Genomic DNA, 21101 nt, shown 5'->3' on the forward strand with positions numbered 1-21101 from the left:
CCTAACACACAAATATGCTAATAGATGTGCCTTGGTATGTTATACAATACATTATAAAGGTTATAGTCATGAAGTACACCACAAGTACACATCCAATACAGGTAAGCATACTTAATGAGGAAGCTTGCAGAATTTCTTGGTTTGGCAACCATGTTCCAAAACATATCTAATATTTCAAGCTGGACTGTCCATCTGTGTAGCCTATGATGATTTAGTTACTGAATATCAAATGAGTATAAAAAACTGTGTGAGTGTTCAATAGATTCCTCTTAAATCCAATTTAGCTACCTAAGCTGAAATGGCAAAACTCCACATGATGGCACAGTTATTACAAGAGCAAATGTTTACTGACTGTTCAACTTCCTAGCTGCCCTAGAAGACTGGATGTTTTATTTTTTTTCAACATTACAGCGCCATCTAGAGGATTATCAGGTTATATGCATATGGGTGATTCTATAATTGCAGATGCATTTGGTGTCCGAAGTCATTCTTTTTTCCCCCTGCTTTTCTCAAATGGTTATATTTCACTTCAAATCTTTTTATTGGTCTTTTGTGTGACAGTACAGACTGAATAATGATAACAAGGTGAACAATAAGATATTGCCCATTATTAATCCCTTCCACAAACCACCTATCATATTAACTCAGACAAAAAAAAAACAAAACAATAAAATAAATAGCAAGTGAAATACAGCTGATACATATAATTTACCAATATATAAGTAAATAACCAAAAAAAAAAAAAGCCTTCCAGCAGAAATATTAGATGTTGCCATTTACAGGTCAAATGGTTATATTTTCAATTATTTTAATAATGTGTTACTCATTGTTATTAATTATATTACATTACAGTCCATAACAATATAATAATTTCTGCAATAAAGTGTCTTAAATAGCTGAAAATCATGATTTCTTGTTGTCTGAATTAGTGCATTTTTCCATCATGTATCATTGTGTAATCCACATATTTTATTGTACTTTTGCTCTAGAGTCATTTACATAATTCTACAACATTATTTTTTTTTAAATATAACTTTCTTCTTATACAAATGTGTCTGTAAATCTTGCATCAACTCTGTTATCCTACCATACTTTGCCTTTAAATTAGTGAAATATCAACTCTGTTTGAAACTATTTTCACTAAAAACTATAAAATTGTTGTTTAAAATCTCATAAAATGAGAAAATCTCTTCTGCACCCTTATAATATTTCAACAGCCCCCTTTTTTTTTTTTACTGGATATTGTATATAATACATTTTCAGATGAAAAATATTTGCTCTAAGTGGACGGCTCTGTGAAGACATTATTTAGGTATTTATTTAATTTTTTAAGCTATGAATAGGTGAAATATTATCTCAGTTTCAAGTGCTGGAATGTAAGGACTGTTTGTCTAATGAAACAAGAAGGAATTTCCCTGTTATGACTAATTATTATTTCTACACATTGCCTAATCTGTTCGTAACAAAGCTGACAACAATACCATAAAGACATCTGTTTTTTTTTTTCAGTAAAATTAAAAAAAAAAAAGGAAGTAACTTATGTTTGGCAAGCACTGAATTATTAAAACTAAATATGTGACCCTGGACCACAAAACCAGTCATAAGTGTAAATTTATTTATATCAGATGATTTATACATCATCTGAAAGCTGCATAAATAAGTGTTCTGTTGATGTATGATTTGTTGCACAATATTTGGCCGAGATTAAACTATTTGAAAATCTGGAATCTGATGGTGCAAAAAAAAAATCAAAATACTGAGAAAATCACCTTTAAAGCTGTCCAAATGAAGTTCATAGCAATGCATATTACTAATCAAATATTAAGTTTTGATATATTTACGGTGGGAAATGTACAAAATATCTTCATGGAACATGATCTTTACTTAATATCCTAACGATTTTTGGCATAAAAGAAAAATCGATAAATCTGACCCATCCGATGTATTTTTGGCTATTGCTACAAATATACCCGTGCTACTTAAGACTGGTTTTGTGGTCCAGGGTCACATATGTTTTCAATAAGATACTTAAAAGTGACCAGTTAGTGAACAGTTTTGCTTTTAACTTTTTTGAAATGCCAAATGTATCTCCAATTATAGAATTACCCATATACCTGGACGTGATGTGGCGCTTAAAGAATGATTTCTTTAAGGTGTTCACTAGATGGCGCAAGAGTGTAGCCTAAACGTTTAAATTGTTATTTTCCCCCGATAATGGTGCGAGTGAGATAGATTCCAGCGTTGAAATGAATGAGGGAGGTGATATAAACCAGTGACGAAATATTTGACATTCAAGTTCATTTGCTGTTTGTAACAGATACTCTGGAATTTTTTCTCAATCAGTTCCCTAGCTCACAGGAGGCGTTTATATGAAGGACATGAGTGAAAAGAGTGTGGTGCAATTTGGGAATATTGCGATTTGTAATATCATGTACACAGCTAGTTACATGTGAGGATAGTTACTCCCATCTAAAACAGCTTTTTGAGCTGGGAGACTACATGGAATATTTGTATTTTTTAAAAATGAATTTGTCATTCTGCAGGACAACTTAAGTGAAGGGCAAAAAGCTGATTTAAAATGGTCAAAATATACACTTTTATTTCTACATGTACATACATTACACCTAAACTCTTGGAGTAAAACAGATGTTCATGTACAAATTAACAAATTATTGTTAAACTGTTGATTAGAATATCTAATTCTAATTCCAAATATGATTAGAATTACTAAATTACAACTAAATAAAGGAGATAACAGAATTAAATTCTTGTAAATGTGGACTACAACATCCATGCTCCAGAAACAGTGGGTGGTCCCTTTGCTCTGTCATCTGGTCAGAATTCTTCCCCACTGATAACCTTCCTCGGTTAGAAGCACTCAGGTCAATGACATTATTCTAACATGCTGAGTTAACCATGTTATGGTAATGACAGATCCTCAAGCGAAGAAATACGTAAGCAACTCCTTCACAACAGAAGCTGTTTAGTGATGTTTTTCCTTTTTTCTCTTTCGGGCCAGAATCTGCATATCAGCCATGGTTTCGGGGACAAAAAAGTTGCAAAGACTATTGTGTTAGACAGACAAAGTCAAACATCAACATTAAACATCAATAAAACAAGACCTACTTTCACTTTCCACTCATAATTTGACATCTTCAATTGGTTGCACATTCTGTACTGTTTTATTACTTCCTCAGTCTCATAATGCACCAGAATAACACAACTTTTCGCAGCGGTTTTAGAGGCTATGCTGTCACGAGCAACAATAAAGTACTCTCGGCCAGGTTAATCTTATCCCTAAATCAGTGGAGCAGAGCACAGACCTCAGACTCGCTGTCCCTGTGTGTGAAATGCAGCACTTCCTGTGTTTGTGTGGGGTTTCCTCCCCCTCAAGTGATTTTGGCACCTCATTGTAAGTCATGATGCACACGGTGTGGCAGCTGCTTCACGTTGATTGGAGGAGAAAGAACAAAAATATTGCTGATGGTTTTCTGACAGCAGATGGTTGGGAATATGAAGCTGAATAACTGGGATCTTGTGGAACTGAAAATGAAAGTGATTTATCTAAACTATCAGTATGTCTGTTCTTATCAGTTGGCTTCAGGGAGTAAAATGTGACTCGTGATGTGACTGAAGTTTATTTTTAAATACATTTGTTTTGGGAGTGCCTAAGAAAATTAGGAGCCACGTAGTATCAGACAGTACTGTTAGAAATGTGCGCAAGTTGTTTTAATCAGATACCAATTTAAGTCTTGATTTATGTACTTTCAGGAGCCTAATCGGAGTGACGGATAGCTGCTTCTGCCCTAACGTCACACAGTCTGACGCTGAGCGTTCTTGTTGTTGCTTCTCTGTGGTCAAGAGGGCAGAGGTGGCCGGGCAGAGGGAGATCTGCGGTCAGATCGCAGGATTGATGAGCGAGTTTCAAGGGGGAACGCTGAGGAAGTCCATCTCCAGCCCACCCGTGGGCCACAGCAGCCCCACATCAAACGCACCAGCTCCACTGTGATGTATGGCGGCTGCGCTGCACTTTCAACCAGAGTCGAGAAGGTCCATCAAGGGATTTATCTCAAGGGAGGATGAAAGGAGAAGCAGAGGCGTCTGCCAAACAAAGGCTCATGGGGGCCAACAGTACAGGTCAGGCCTGGCTCTCAAACTCGAGAGATTTATATTAGTCCACTTCAGCTGAAGACACATTTTGAGCTTAGTTGGGTTGAATGGATACCAGTATTGGAAAAATATTGATAATATTGAAACGTGTGTACAAATATTTTTCATAGACATTGCTATAATGATATGACTCATTATGTACATATAATTAATTTATACAATGATTTTACTCTAAAGGTGTCAAATTCAGTTCCTGGAGGGCCGCAGCCCTGCAGAGTTTTGTTCCAACACACATACTATGCAGTTTTCAATTAAGCCTGAACTACTTGATTAGTTGGATCAGGTGTGTTTAATTAGGATTGTATCTAAACTGTGCAGGGCTGTGGCCCTCCAGGACTGGAGTTTTGACACCCCTGTTCTAAAGCCTGCTGTATAATATTTAATACATATTGTAAGTCTTCTAAATTGATGAAAAAATTGCTGGAAAAACTCTCGTACACCATATATTACATGCCTTTTTGAATAATACTGAAACATCCCTCTTCAGGTTTCAGTATACATGCCTTTTTGCTATGAAATCTTTACTGATTTTTTATAAGCAAGTAAATGTAAGAATACTTTTTATATTGTTAATACTTTTTTCTATACTTTTACCAGTTACTTGATTATCCATACATAATTATTAAGAAAAGTCATGTTTAAAAGTCAGTCTCAAATATGATACCTCAGACTTTTGAGGAAAGTTAAATTGTACTCAGACATCTCTCAGTCATCACAATTTTATTGTTTTGACTCCACAAAAAAAACTACAGAGCTTTGATCATAAAACAAATTATTTAAATAGCATTTTAGTAAGACTTATTATGACTGATAACTGATAATTGCATGCACACTTTATAAGTAGTCTGCTAAAAGATCTCCTGATTTACATCATAGGCAGAATTTTAGAATTTCATAAAAATATCAGAAACTGCACCAAATTGCATATGTTTGCTTAGGTTGGGCCTCTGAATAAAATTATTTTTTTTTAATTTTCTCCTTAAGTGTTAAAGAAGAAGTCCACTTCCAAAACAAAGATTTACATATGATGTACTCACCCCTTTGTCATCCAAGATGTTTATGTCTTTCTTTCCTCAGTTGTAAAGAAATTATGTTTTTTGAGGAAAAATGTCATCATTTTTCTCCATATAATGGACAGGTACGGTGCCCCGATTTTAGACTTCCAAAATGCAGTTTAAATGCGGCTTAAAACGATCCCAAATGCGGTTGTAAACAATCCCAGCCAAGGAAGAAGAGTCTTATCTAGTGAAACAATTGGTTATTTTCATTAAAAAATACAATAAATAATTTTTAATCTCAAACGCTCTTTTTGCCTTGTTCTGCCTTGCTCTGTGTATTCTGGCTCAAAATAGTTAGGGTGTGTCGAAAAACTCCAATCGTATTTTCTCCCTGAACTTCAAAAATAATTTCAAAATTATCCTACATTGCTGCAGAAGTACCGACACAGTCTTGTAAAGTGAACGTGCAAAGAAGATCAAACACCCTTAACAAAAAAGGTAGTTGAGGGAGAACATGAGATGGGAGACATACCCTAACTGTCATGACCCACAACAAAAACAGTCCAGGCAGAGTAAGACAAGACGAGCGTTTGACAAATAAAAAGTATATAAATTGTATTATTTTTATGAAAATAGCTGATCGTTTCTCAGCTGGGATCATTTACAACTGCATTTGGGATCGTTTGAAGCCGCATTTAAACTGAATTTTGGAAGTTCAAAATCAGGGCACCATATCAGTCTAATATATGGAGAAAAATGCTGAAATGTTTTCCTCAAAAAACATAATTTCTTTAGGACTAAAGAAAGAAAGACATGAGTATCGTGGATGACAAGGGGGTGAGTACATTATATGTGAATCTTTGTTTTGGAAGTGGACTTCTCCCTTAACTCTATATTGTTTTATATCATACAATATGAGCCATAATGGTAGGCCATCAAATATGATACTCAACAAACAACACATGATTTTTTTCTCTTTTTTGTATTTTTGACTTCAATAAACTTTTTCAATCGAAAAGTAGATTTTTTCTGCCCTAGTATGTCATGTTATTATTATTAGGGGTTGAAGCGCGTTGTGATTTTTAGAATGGCCAAGGATTAGTGATCTCCACATAAAACTGATCATGCAGACCAAACCGAAAGTTGTAGAGACTTCAAACTTGGAGGGATGGTAGTACTCACACCGCTGACAGAGTCACCAAGGTTCTCCCCAATCGGCCTGATACGGGTGCTACAGCAATCAAAAGTACGAAGTCGCTCATAACTCCAATAGGAGTTTATATGGTTTATAAACCATCAGTCGCAGGCTCAAGTGTCTTATGTCATTGGAATCCTTGGCTCACGCGGGATTCGATCGCATGCAAAATTTCCAGGTATTTTGGATTTTTTGACCCACTTTTGCAAACTAGTCCTAGGTTTTTCACCTTAAAAAAAAGTCAAACTTTCGACTCACCATCGCAAAGGGATGTCAAAACATTCAAAAGGGGCAGGGCCACTTTTAATAAAATGTCTATAACTCCTGAACGGAATGAGATATCTTCTCCAAACTCAGAACACTTATGCAAGAGCTCGATCTGAGGTCACAGAACAAAAATCGCGGAGCTTGGTCACTTGGCGCCATAAAAGGGAAAAAACATAAAAATGTCTATACCTACGCAACCATTTGTCCTATCGACATGAAAATTGCTATGCACAGTCTTACTCCAAAGTCCCACAAGTGTCTGTAAGGACATTTGCGTATCTTAAAAAAACATTGGCGCCACTGGCTGATGAAGTTTGAGCACCTATTAGACAAGGTTAACGGAGGCCGTTTGGAACGAAACTCGGTGGGGCTGCTTGACTCACTGCCTCAAAGGTCTGTGATAAATTTGAAAGGAATCAGCCACTCACCACTTCAAAGCTGTAAACATACACACGATATTCATGCCATATAATAGAATTCCTCCTTCCAAACAACTTTGCTATAACAGGGTAGTTTAGAAAAGGGGCCTATACAAATTTACCCAGAATCCTATAAAGCCTAAAAGAAAACTTACAATTTTACAAAACCTGCTGAGCACATGGGACAGGTGATTCTAAACAAGCACACAGTTTTAAGGAGATTGGACCACAGCTGGCACTAGAACCATTATTGGATCAGTATTTCCAGCTTGTAAAATGTTATGTGGTGCAATTCCCTTAAAATTAATTTTTGAATGAATAATTCACGATTTACGTTTTGTGTATGTGTGTGTGTTTAAGAGATGTGTAAAACATCTAAGATGTGTACACTTCAGACATTACCAAGATTTTTTTTTTTTTAACTCTTTTCAGAACTATATAAAATCAGTCTGAATACAAAAGCACAAGTTCTAAGAACTTGAAAAACATTTGAAAAACATTTTTAATCATAGACACATTTTATGGAGCCAAATTCACTATTCACCTTACACTCATCTCAAGCAGCAGTACTATAGAATCATGACAGTGATATAAACATTGCCATTGCAATGTGATCGTTCAACATTTAGGAAACCTCCTCACCTTCCCCCCCAATATAAGCTCCCCCAAAAACATACACAAGTCTGACATATTCCTGGCATGAGTCTGAATTCCTTGAAAATTAGATTATCATATCATTTTAAAAACTCTAACTGACCAGTTTTTTCTAAAGGTTCATATATTTTACTATACAATATGCTTTACTTCAGCATTAGAAGTATTCTTATTTGATTTTGAAATAAGGGGGAAAAAATCATTATGTTATAACAAAAATAATAAAAGTAGTTTGCGTAACAGCAAACAGCTTGGGGAATTTGTGTGAGAAAAAAATCCTCCGGTTTCAATAATATATTATGTAAAATATTCATCATTTATCAAACTAAATTAAACAATACAAAATTTCTCCATGATGTAAGTTAATAGTCTAATGATCATGTGTTACATGTAAGGTCATGACCTCTTGCAATGGTGGTAACTGAGGCACTTCATAAAGCTGTCAGATGAGAGCTGACCATATTAATCACACCATCACTCCTGCACACAACTACAACATTATAACAATTTAGTCATAATGGAATAGCATTTTTGAAAACGGTTTGAATCTGTATTTGTTTTCTCTTCTCTTGTGTGGAGGAAAGCAGTCCTGTGATAACATACTTCACTGTTCAGCTCGAAATGAAAACATTCATTTGTATTCATTTGAAGAAAATAAGCGAGCAGTTGATGGGAGACACTCAAGTTGGCACACATGAGCTCTGTTCCAAAACCTACTGAGGTGCCTTGTTGACTACTGCCTACATAGGCAACATTCTTCTTAGGCAGCATCCTGACCATCATGGGAGCAAATAAGTCATTGGTTTTCATACTGTGGCTGCAAGCGAGTGCTAGGGGGTCTGTGGGAAATAAAGAAATAACAAAAATAAGATTAAACTTAATAGATGCAAATGTAATTATAATAAAAACATCTCACCACAGTACTACAGTTACTAAAAAAAGAAGTAAAAAAATAATAGTAACTAAACATTTGCCAAATAATATTTAAAACATAATATATTATTAATGTAATATAATACTTCACATACTAATACTTATAATACTTCACAGCATAAATTAGCTCTTCATAGAAAATATATAGCTGCCTTTTAAGCCTTTTAAGGATGAGATAAAAAGAGCTGAAAACCACAATTTGAGGTCTTTTGACATTGTTTTAATTGCACGGTAAAAAAAAAAAGGCTCAAAACTGTCAAACTCTCACTGTAATAACATATTTCCAGTCAGAACATGAACAGAACAAAAATGGTCTCATAAACTTTTCTTATTATCAGTAACACTAAAAATATATATTTCAGTTTGGTCCAGGAAGTGCATGAGATTGGTATTAGCATGTTGCTAAGTATGTAATTTAACAGATATATGCTGCTAATTTACAGTTGTATACTGTAGATGACAAAACGGCATTTTGCTGTTAATTTCAAAAACAGTAGCACACCATATTTTTACAGTAAGATGCTGGCAACCACAGCTGCCAGTAGATTACCGTTTATTTACAGGGAAATTTTTTACAGTGTAACAGTGTTTACCATAGACAAAGCTAAAAGCTGTTTTAATGGCTAATGACTGTTTTTATACTTTTATTATATATGTATTGCTTTGTGTAAATTGTCATCTTGGATTCATTTACGGGGTTCAGAGTATAATTTTTTTATCCACATTAATTTCACACTTGTCTAGTACTAACATGTCACTTTGTTTCATAATTACAGTGTATAGGTTTTTCGTTATTTACCTCAAAAGAAAGGAAGTGAAAAGTGACGACATGCCCCGTATGTGGGGTATATTTTAACATATGAGGGGCACATTGTAACATGACCATATGACAGCTTAAAATGTTATCTGATCGAATGAAAAAAATATACACGACAAACTAAAAGATTTTGTCAATAAAATAAAATTATTAACTTATTCAAATAACATAATGTTTTTTTTTTCAAGAATTAAAAAAAAGTCTCATTTTTGAGGTTTACAATGAACACATTGCAACCATGCGTGGGACGACCCTGATCGCAAAACACAGCAGTATAGTTCAAAACAATGTGCGCAAATAGATGAAACACATACAGACATTCAGAAAAACACTCCCCTCCCTCCAAACACAGCTCTCATAGAACACGAGACACATAAACAAACCAACATGCTTTACATTTCTTGAAATAATAATTTCTCAACATTAAACATCGATTGTCAGTCTTAATTCGCCTGTTTCTTGTGGTTAAAATCGATAAAAGTAAATAGTGGAAATTACATCGCTAATGTCATAGAATAGCATAGTTTAATATAGCGGAGCACATTGTAGCGCAGTGTTACAACGTTCCCCATCAGCGCGACTGGAATTTAAAACTGGTTTCTTCTGCTGGTTTGCCAAGCATTAATGAACTATTTAAACTCATAAATAACAGATTGGTGATTAAAATAATAGCATATTTGTCTCATTTTAAATGAATACTAAAAACTGAGATGAAAAATTTATTTCAGCCAAATGTATGTATTAAATGTATGTTTACTATGATAAAATAAATATTCAGCGATATTTTCAAAAGGCTTTTGAATTTTGGCACACTTTTTTCTCTGTATAGTGTTGCTATGGCAACTAGTAAATACCGTAAATTTGATTATGCTGGCGTGTGTGGAAATATTTAAACCACATGTGTTACAATTAACCCTGCGTTGTAGGATTGCCTTCTATTTGAATTGTCTTTATAAGAATGATACTTTAAAATGCTATCTCTGTAGGCAGCTAACTAGGATTGGGAACAGAGCTGTTGTCTCACAGTGTGAAAAGGTACAGCCTAGACCTCACAAAGAAATTATGCTCAGAATGTTTCCCATGCTCCATTAATTTAATATCATTCACTCCACTACAGTTTTCTAAAGTTGTTTTTCCAAGTCATTGCCTTTAAAAGAGATCTTCTGGCATTCACTTTCACTTTGCATTCAAAAAAACAACATACATTAGCCACTGACTGTACACATGTGAACACATAGTGACACTTGTAGAACAAAAACACCTCACATTTCATAAAAATCCCTTCTTGGGGAAAAGACCCAGCCTTACTGTTTGGAGAATATTTTGATTTCAGGTAAAATGAAGCATGGCAGGATGGGGACACTGGATGAAACAATAAAGGGCCACGAATGGGGCCACATTTGGGTGGCTAAGAGGAAACATGGTGGAGGATTTATGGGGGAAGTCTGAGGTGAAAACAGTAGCAGCTGGTTCACTGGGAAGGTCAGTGTATAGATGCTAAGTTTACTGTAACAGCCGCCTATAAGTGTGAGGAAAAGCCCACGCAAGTGAGTGGGCAAAAACAGCAGTCCTTCAGTAACAAAAGGAAGAAGTATGTTATGAGTCAGCATGTAGAGAGGAAGAAGACCTGTGCATTCCACAGCCATGGGGATGACTGTACTGTGTGCTGTGTTCAAAGAACTGTGTCAAATGTATTGGTTTAGTGCCTTAAAATATGTGCTGCATAGAAATCCATGCAATACGTTTCATTGACTTTTATGCCGTGTGACCTTTTCCCCTGAAATACAATCTGTCAATGATCAATGATTCATTCATTCCGATCTCTGTTGAAAGCTGTTTGATCTTAAACAACATGTCCTTTTTCTGGTCTTTGACACTAATTTGGATAAGGATCATTAGTATAATTGTTCAAACGTTGAATTATAACCAGTGCTGATTAAATCAATTAATCATGATTAATTGCATCCAAAATAAAAGTTTGTGTGCTGTGTATATTTATATAAATACACATACATGTATATATTTAAGAAATATATGTAATATAAATCAGTTGTATACACCGATCAGGCAAAACATCATGGCACCTGTTAGTGGGTGGGATATATTAGGCAACAGGTGTCCTCAAAGTTGTGGGTTAGAAGCAGGAAAAATGGGCAAGCATAAGGATTCGAGTGAGTTTGACAAGGGCCAAATTGTGATGGCTAGATGACTGGGTCAGAGCATCTCCAAAACTGGAGCTCTTATGGGGTTTTCCCGGTCTGCAGTGGTCAGTATCTATCAAAAGTGGTTCAAGGAAGGAACAGTGGTGAATTGGTGACAGGGTCTGTGGTCCGATCCAGCAGACGAGCTACGGTAGTTCAAATTGCTCAAGAAGTTAAAAGAGAAGTCCACTTCCAGAACACAGATTTACAGATAACGTACTCACCCCCTTGTCATCCAAGATGTTCATGTCTTTCTTTCTTCAGTCGTAAAGAAATTATATTTTCTGAGGAAAATATTTCAGGATTTTTCCTGAAGTTTGAACTTCCAAAATGCAGTTTAAATGCGGCTTCAAATGATCCCAAATGCGGTTGTAGGAAGAAAGGTCTTATCAAGCGAAACGATCGGTTATTTTCATAAAAATAATACAATTTATATACTTTTCAATGTCAAACGCTTGTCTCGTCTTACGCTGCCTGAATTCTGTTTTTTTCCGGTTCATGACAGTTAGGGTATGTTGAAAAACTCCCATCTCATGTTCTCCCTCAACTTCAAAATCGTCCTATATCACTGTTTTACCTTTTTGTTAAGGTTGTTTGATCTTCATTACATGTTTACTTTGCATAGACTGGGTCGGTACTTCTGCAGCAGATGTAGGATGATTTTAAAATGATTTTTGAAGTTGAGGGAGAAAATACGTTTGGAGTTTTTCGACGTACCCTAACTGTCTTGAGCCAGAATACACAGAGTTCCGGCAGAGCAAGACAAGATGAGCATTTGAGATTAAAAAGTATTTAAATTGTATTTTTTAAAATTAAAATAACCGATTGTTTTGCTAGATAAGACCCCTCTTTCTTGGCTGGGATCATTTACAACCGCATTTGGGATCGTTTGAAGCCACATTTAAACTGCATTTTGGAAGTTCAAACTCAGGGCACCATAAAAGTCCATTATATGGAGAAAAATGCTGAAATGTTTTACTCAACATAATTTCTTTACAACTGAAGAAAGAAAGACATGAACGTCTTGGATGGCAAAGGGGTTAGTACATTATCTGTAAATTTTTGTTCTTGACTTCTCCTTTAATGCTGCTTCGGATGGAAAGGTGTCTGAATACACAGTGCATCGCAGTTTGTTGTGTATGGGGCTGCATAGCTGCAGACCAGTCAGGATACCCATGCTGACCCCTGTCCACTGCCAAAAGCACCAACAGTGGGCAAGTGAGCATCAGAACTGGACCACGGAACAATGGAAGAAGGTGGCCTGGTCTGACAAATTACATTTTCTTTTATATCACGTGGATGACCCGTCACTTACCTGGGGAACACATGGCACCAGGATCCACTATAGGACGGGGGCAAGCCAGCAGAGGCAGTGGGCGCTTCTTATTTCTTATTTCTTATTTGTGCATCCTTGTTTCCTTTCCTTGCTTCCTTTCTTCGCGTCTTAGCTCCACCCCTTCAGGATACGAGGAGGATGCAAGGAAAAGATGCGAGGACGGAGGAATCAAAGGATGAACATTGGGATATTCTTGACCACTCAAGCATCACTTCAAAGCATCATCAGCTGCGCTAAACGGATCTGCTCATATGTTGTTAAAGTTTGTTATTTAAGGCATTCATAATAAATAAAGCAAGATGCCCTGTTTAAATATATGACATTAATTAAACTGCAAAGGTAAAATATAAATGTAAATTATTACGACAGATGTGAAGGGGGACACTTCCACAAAGGATACACCTGTGTATCCTCGCTCATGACTCCTCAGGAAGCCTCCTCACTCCTCAATCATCACCTCTTCGCGGTGTAATTAGAAAATTGAGATGTCCTACAAGATGGCTGAGCTCAATCAGTTTCCAGGGCATAGGATGGAGGATAGAGGAGTGAGGAGACAAGGAGGGATATTGAGAAGAACCCAGTGTGATGGTTTGGGCAATGCTCTGCTAGGAAAACTTGGGTCCTGCCATTCATGTAAATATTACTTTGATACGTACCGCCTACCTAAGCATTGTTGCAGACCATGTACACCCTTTCATGGAAATGGTGTTCCCTGGTGGACGTGGCCTCTATCTACAGGATAATGCGCCCTGCCACAAAGCAAAAATGGTTTAGGAGTGGTTTGAGGAGCACAACAACAAGTTTGAGGTGTTGACTTGGCCTCCAAATCCCCCAGATCTCAATCCAATTGAGCATCTGTGGGATGTGCTCAGCAAACAAGTCCTATCAATGGAGGCCCCACCTTGCAACTTACAGGACTTAAAGGATATGCTGCTAACATCTTGGTGTCAGATACCACAGCACACCTTCAGGGGTCTAGTGGAATCCATACCTCGATGGGTCAGGCCTGTTTTGGCAGGAAAAGGGGGACCAACACAATATTAGAAGGTGGTATTACTGTGTTGGTCCCCCTTTTCCTGCCAAAACAGGCCTGACCCATGATAAACACACAGGTAAATATTTTATAAATATACACATGTATGAGTGTGTATTTATATATACATATAAATATACACAGTACACACATATGTGACCCTGGACCACAAAACCAGTCTTAAGTATCACAGGTATATTTGTAGCAATAGCAAAAAAAAGCAAAAAAATTAGTAATATGCATTGAACTTCATTTGGATAACTTTAAAGGTGATTTTCACAATATTTAGATTTTTTTGCTTATGCAATAGACATTTTGCTATTACCTTTCTTGGTAACACTTAGTTACACATGTAGTTACTATAATAATTATTAATTATAAATAATACAAATTATACATATTTAATTGCAACTAACCCTAAACCAAACCCTAACCCAATAGTAAGAACATGTAGTTAAGTAATATTATTACGTGTTTATTACACTGTAACGTCACCTTAAAATAAAGTGTAACCCCTTACTAAGCTCTATTATTATTTCAAGAAATGTTTAAACACAACATCAATAAAAATATTATGTGGTGTAAGTACCAAAAAGTACCATGTGGTGTAAAAAGTAACAACATATTTTACTTACACACTGAGTGTACAGATCTTAACCATGGTATTTAAAAATAAATAAAATAATAATAAAAAAAGTTGTAAAATATAATTGAGAAAAAAAGTAAAATTTTTAACAAATGAATTATTAAATTTTGCTCATGACATTTTACAGCCTAAACTAATCTTGCCATGACAGGTAACATCTTACCAATTAAAAAAATAAGTATATATTTATTTTACCTGTTACAGTCAAGACTACAAACGTCTTCTATATGGCATTATTTCCTGCATGTTGGTTTCAGTATGCTGGTAATTTTGACATAATAACAGAAATATTAAAAGATTATGCCAAACTACTTAATAACTTTTTCATTCTTTTAATTCATCTTCATCCATTATAGTATCAATTGTACCTTGTCCTTTCCCTCATTGGATTCATAATATTGTATGAGTTCACAATTTCTTATTAATTACACTCGAAAACCCACAATCTGAAGGCATAATAACATTATCATACAATTCACCTCTAAACAGTGTTGCCAAGTCTGCGGTTCACCTGCGGTTTACCTGCGGAATCGGGCTACTTTAACACTGTTGCTGCGGGTTGTTTTTCATGTCCGAGGGTTGAAGCAGCCCCAATAATGTTATATTTAGCCCCTGGAATGTGAACTGTACCAGGGGAAACAAAAAATACGTATTTTACCCCCTTTAGAACACGTTACTGGGGGACCTTCCTTAAAACGTGATCGGGCTACTTTGGGGCTAGTTTTGAGTAGCAATTGGGCGGGTTTTGTTGTGAAAACCTGGCAACCCTGCCCCTAAACCTAACCTAAGCAGGGGATATGAGCAGATTATGAACAGAATACGAATCCATACAAATTCAGCAATTGTAGAATTTACATAAAACTTACAAAATGTCTTGTAGAGAGTGTTGCATTTTAATTTATACCCTCTTTATACTTTTTACTTCATTTAAAACTGTTATGCTTAAGAGGTGCATTCTCTTTATATGTGTGATTTGCATTTTTAATGCATTTGGGAATCAATTACCATATAGGATAAAAAATGAGCACCATGTCGATGACCCATGAGTCATGAAATTGAAACGCTCTAAAATAATCACCAACTTTATGAGGCACACTAAAAGAGCTCTGCATGTGAAACATGACTTACAAATGAGTTCAATAGAGCTTGGCGTTGACATGATGCCAGGCTAACAAGGCAATAATCTAATAACCAAAACAAAGCATTTTTAAGTGCACTTGCAACTATTTTTTATGCTTTTTCATTTTTGAGTGAATTGTGTTTGCTACTAACAGTGTCAACATACTATGTCTCAAAAATAACAACATTCTAAAAACAACTGCTAAAAAAAACTAAGACTTGCATAGTATTTCCTTAGCAATACCCTAAAAAGTATTATATCCTTTACAGCTGAAATGAAAAACATTATTATTCCTTCAACAGTAGTTTAAACCATAGCATTAGCCTGTCTGATGTCAAGCCTAAGTGAATCCTTGGGGATTGCTAATGAAATGCCCCATACTTTTTAAGCCTCTGTGCTCTAGTGGATAAACTTACATCAGGTCACTGTGTTAATCTGGCTGTGTTTGTGCACATGTATGCATTTACCGCAAATACTGATAAATAGGAATGTGAGGCTCCAGCCCATTACAGCTCACGCTTTTGGCCCAGAGGAGGTAGCTGGAGGAGGAGGGAATCCATCACGGCTGGCTGAGGGCGTCTTGGGTCAGCGCTGCAGGACTGAAGCCTCTCACCGTGCCTGGCACCTGCTTGAACGGACGGGGTGGAAACGGCGCAGCACACGCCCCAGCCAGCCTTGAGAGAGGCAGCCAGGACAGAATGTACGCTGAGCCTGAGCACCCCCTATTTCATCCGAGCCTCTCCCCCAGCTCACAAAGCTTCGAAGCAGAGAAATGAACAATGTTTAGGGAATGCATGCTGGGAACACCCCTGTGCTTTGTTTTTGAAATGTTAGCATGTCTGTAAGGAGTCTTAGCCTACAGGTTCAAGGTGTGAGTTATAGATCACCGCAATGACTCATAAATCGTGAAGTGGTTTGACGTTTTTATTGTAGCTTCCCCATATTAGATCAAGCCGTGTTTAACAGCCACAATAATTCATGTAACACGCTGATGTGGAGAGCAAACAATATGAAATCTGTTAAACTGACATTTTGTTGATGTTACTGTAAATGTACTTTTCATTATGGCTATTTCTATGGAGTCATCATAAAATTCATGTAGAGTATGTGGAGGAAAAGTATATAAACATTTTCAGCATCACATGCAGTGCACTGTCCTTATCACCTGATGTCTGATCATATGGTGCATCATAAAGATTTTTAGCAGTCTAGAGCGCACAGACTGACTGGTTAAAGTTTAGACGTACTTGGACATTCTAGTGAGACTATGTAACAATTCCGTGCAGAGCGTGGAATTTACACACTTTAAAAGGGAAGATTTTTGTACGTGTATGTATGAATGAACGAACGAACGTACACAGACAAAAATCTTCCCTTTTAAAGTGTGTAAATTCCACGCCCTGCGCGGAATTGTTACAACCTATACTGAAGTAAAAACAAAGAAGGGTTAATAGGGTACAGTGGATGAGCAGTGAGTGATGCGCTACAGGTTTTATGGCTCGGTCTACAGTGTCTTGTCAGAGGGGCTTTAGAAAATGCAGGGCAGTCTGTGGTTAGTGGTCTTTTTTGACACAGCTTGATCCTCTGACTTATCTATCTTGTATTTCACATCATGAAACATGAAACAAATGACCTTTTCTACCCTGTTTGTGGCATTCCTGAGCCCCATAGACTGAAATCCAGGCTAATCAACCTACGAATGTTCGATCAGTGTCATAGATCATAACAGAGATATTATAAAATGTAAAAAACAGAAATGTAATTTTTGTATAATGTTCAAATATGGACCTGAAACGAGGAATAGAAGTAGATTACACAAGATTACACAAGGTTACACCAATTAAAGTTATTTATAAGGGTTCGATTAATAGTTTCTTAAGTTAAGATTTGACTGTTACTACTTTTTTTTTCCAGTGTACAGGTAAAAAAAAAAAAAAAAACAATCTAATTTTTATTCATTTTAAACTCTGATAACCCTAGTTGCAAAGACTGAAAAATGCATAATGCTTTCAAATAAGAGGTCTTTTACATTTTAATGATAGGTCTCCTGTTCAAATTTTATTACAGTGTTTCCTGGTTGTACCAGCATAATTCTTTCTTGGAAAAACAACAACCTCTAAGTCCTTATAAAACAAATCATTACTTACCTCTGACATTAACAAGAACTTCTCCCATTCTATAAGCATACATAAAATATCAAAGGTGAGGGTCTGAGAAACCCTCGTAACTAATTAGCTGTTATTAATTTGTAAATAAAATCACCAAATTAATAATATATAATTGCTCGCAAATGTGTGAGTGTGTGTACCTGGTATTTATCATGTTATGGATAGTAATACCCGTAATACCAGTACAAGGACCAGTCAATTTTGACCTTGTGGGGACATTTTTTAGGTCCCCATGAGAAAGCAGGCTTATAAATCATGCAGAATGAGGTTTTTTTTTTTGAGAAAGTAAAAGTGTACACAGTCTCCTGTGAGGGCTAGGTTTAGGTGTAGGGTAGGTGTAGGGCGATAGAAAATGCGGTTTGTACAGTATAAAAAACATTACGCCTATGGAATGTCCGCATAAAAAATGGAAACACAACGTGTGTGTGGTTTCTTAATTTCTTTTTCTTTTTCTTTTCTTTTCTTTTTTTTTAACTTTTAAATCAAAATCAGTTTGTCAAAATGAGGTAGGGTCACCAACATTCCAAAAGAACCATTTTTGGTTCCCCACAGAACCTTTCATTGAACAATTCCTAAAAGAACCATTATAAAGAACATTTTACAAATCTAAAGGACGTTTTTTGACTATAAAGAATCTTTTCTGCATTTGAAAGGTTCCATGAATGTTCAAGGTTCTTTATAGAGCCACTGATGCCAATAAAGAACCTTTATTTTTAAGAGTGAACGTATAAAAAGGAATCATTTTTTCTTCTTACAGTGTGCAACAAAGAAAGTTTCAAAATATACATTTATATATGTTTTAAAATAGAATATAAAATATTATGAAGTTTATAAATATATATAAATCTAAAAAGTTTTAAAATCTATTTTACACTACCATTCAAAAGTTTGAGATCAGTTTTTTTTCTGCTCATCAAGGCTGCATTTATTTGATTAAAAATACCAGAAAAAAAAAAACAAAAAAAACATTAATATTGTGAAATATTTTTGCAAATTAAAACAGTAGTTTGCTATTTTGATATAAAAGAGAATGTATTTCTATAATGCATTACTTCAGAAATCGTTCTAATATGATGATTTTTTTTTTTAAATCCATGTTGGAAACAGTTGTGCTGCTTAATATTTTTTTGGAACCTATGAGACTTTATGATTATTTGGTTAATAAATCGTTAAAAAGAATTTATGTATCGTTTATTTAAAATATAATTTTTTTGTAACAATAAAAATTTGTAACAATTATACACTACCATTCAAAGTTTGGGGTCAGTAAATATTTTCTTTCTTTTTCTTTTCAATTTATTTTTTCATTAATTTCTTTTTTTTTGTTTAATACTTTTATTCAGCAAGGACATGTTAAACTGATGAAAAGTAATAGCAAAGACTTGTATTGTTATTTTGTATTTTCTTTATTTTTGATCAAATAAATGAAACTTTGATGAGCATAAGAGATTTATTTAAAAAACACAAAAAAATCTTACTGATCCCAAACTTTTGAATGGCAGTGTATATAATATTTTATAAACAAATATTATGAATGGGGGTCTGCAGGTGTCCTCTGTGTGATGTCTTTATCTTATATATTTATTTATGCATTTTTCTGCATATTGCACCACTTTGATTTGATTCTGACGTTTTCAAATCTTAATAAGAAGGTAAAGCAGTGAATTAAATTAATACAAATTCTTGTTTTAAAAACTAAAAACATGCTCTTTATGGAAGAGGCTTATTAATTTCACAAGACATAGGACAAAAACAATGAGCATCAAGTCATGTGTCAAGGGCTTACCACAAAACAAGCACTCTGAACCAAAACTGCTTCCTAAAAAAGAAGAGAACCCAAATCATAGCGCTCCTCCCATCAGATAGCACGCTCTCAGCCATACATCATCTCTTAATTCTCTCGTCTGGGTTAAGGTTAGGCAGAAGGTTTTGGCAGGTAGAACTCCTCAGAGTTAGTCTCACTGCACTCCATCAACACCGCTCACCGTCATTTGTTTTCTCACTCTCTGCTCTATCCAAGCCCTTCTAATGAAGTTGTCATTTTCTCCTGGGCAGACGCAGCTAGCATTCCCTTGCTCTGCTGAGGAAAGGGTGGGAGTAGAATGAAAAAAAAGAAGAGAAAGAAAAAAAACATTAACTTCAGTTCCAAGGCATTCTACAACGCATTAGGTCATGAGAATTTAATCATACGCCGCTCAAATGATGAAATAAGTCACCGAAAGGGCCGGGGTTGAGCTTCACCATTGGTCACTCAAAGGTCATCTCCATCTGTGGAGAGAGGAATGATAAATAACTGGGGCAAAACAGCATTATTAAGTTTCTTCCTCTCTTGTAACAGTAGAGCAAATTAGCAGTCCTCAAAGACAGTCCAGGTTCCAGAATGAGTTTGCTCAGCTTCTGGGAATTCTGGCTGACAGATAGAAAAAGCGCACAGCGCTTGAGGAATGGACGTATCCAGTCGCCCGAGTTATTTTTGTTTGTCGAAATTCAGAAGTGGGCCTGTTACCCTGGAGGCAGCTCGTGTTTTCCATGTAGCTCAGCGTCTTGGCAGGGTCTAGATCCTTGGTTTCCCACTCTGTCCCCCCTTCCCGCTGGCCCTCTCCCTCTCTCTGTCACTCTCCTCAACCAAAGCATCCCCCAACCTCCCCCTGCAGGAAAGAGAGCGCAGCCTGCCGTGGAGACAGACTGACTGCGCAGGCGGCCCGGCAGATGTACAGAAGATAAGTTTGTGTTCGTAAGCTGGGCCGTGACCCTCAGCGGCAGGACACTGACCAGATCCTGTCAGCGAGAGGGCAGAAGGGAGCTCGGCGCAGCCGCTACCCTCCCCCACAGCTGCGGCCTCATCCCTCCAACCGGCCCTCCTGCCACCCAGCCTATCGTGGCCCCGCGGGGAGGAGGGAAGCCCCGTGGAGCCGGCGCTTTCCTCTACGGCAGCACCGCGAGGCTCTCTAACACCTCCTCCGACCCCGCAATCTCTCTCAGGCTCTGCCGACACACAATGATGGCCCGCATCATTTCCCCTCTCCCTGCCGGACTAATGGATGGAGACGTGTGACAGCGACGCCGGAGTGCTTTCGAAAACACTCTATCAGCAGTTTCTCATGGCTCTAGAGTAACCGAAGAAAGATTTTGCTTGCAGTTGAG

The 21101-nt window shown here is 36.5% G+C and overlaps 1 long non-coding RNA gene across 1 annotated transcript; it reads right to left on the reverse strand.

Moving 5' to 3' along the window:
- Positions 1-7078: 7078 nt before the first annotated feature.
- On the reverse strand, positions 7079-20548 carry LOC127181419 (uncharacterized). Its single transcript, XR_007829775.1, has 5 exons — positions 20464-20548; positions 20174-20225; positions 19744-20034; positions 16257-16546; positions 7079-8542 (listed from the first exon to the last, which is right to left on the reverse strand). It is a non-coding gene; the product is annotated as an uncharacterized LOC127181419 (long non-coding RNA).
- Positions 20549-21101: the final 553 nt, after the last annotated feature.

This window comes from Labeo rohita, chromosome 2 (assembly GCF_022985175.1).
Source record: "Labeo rohita strain BAU-BD-2019 chromosome 2, IGBB_LRoh.1.0, whole genome shotgun sequence".
In the NCBI taxonomy this organism is placed as follows: Eukaryota; Metazoa; Chordata; class Actinopteri; order Cypriniformes; family Cyprinidae; genus Labeo; species Labeo rohita.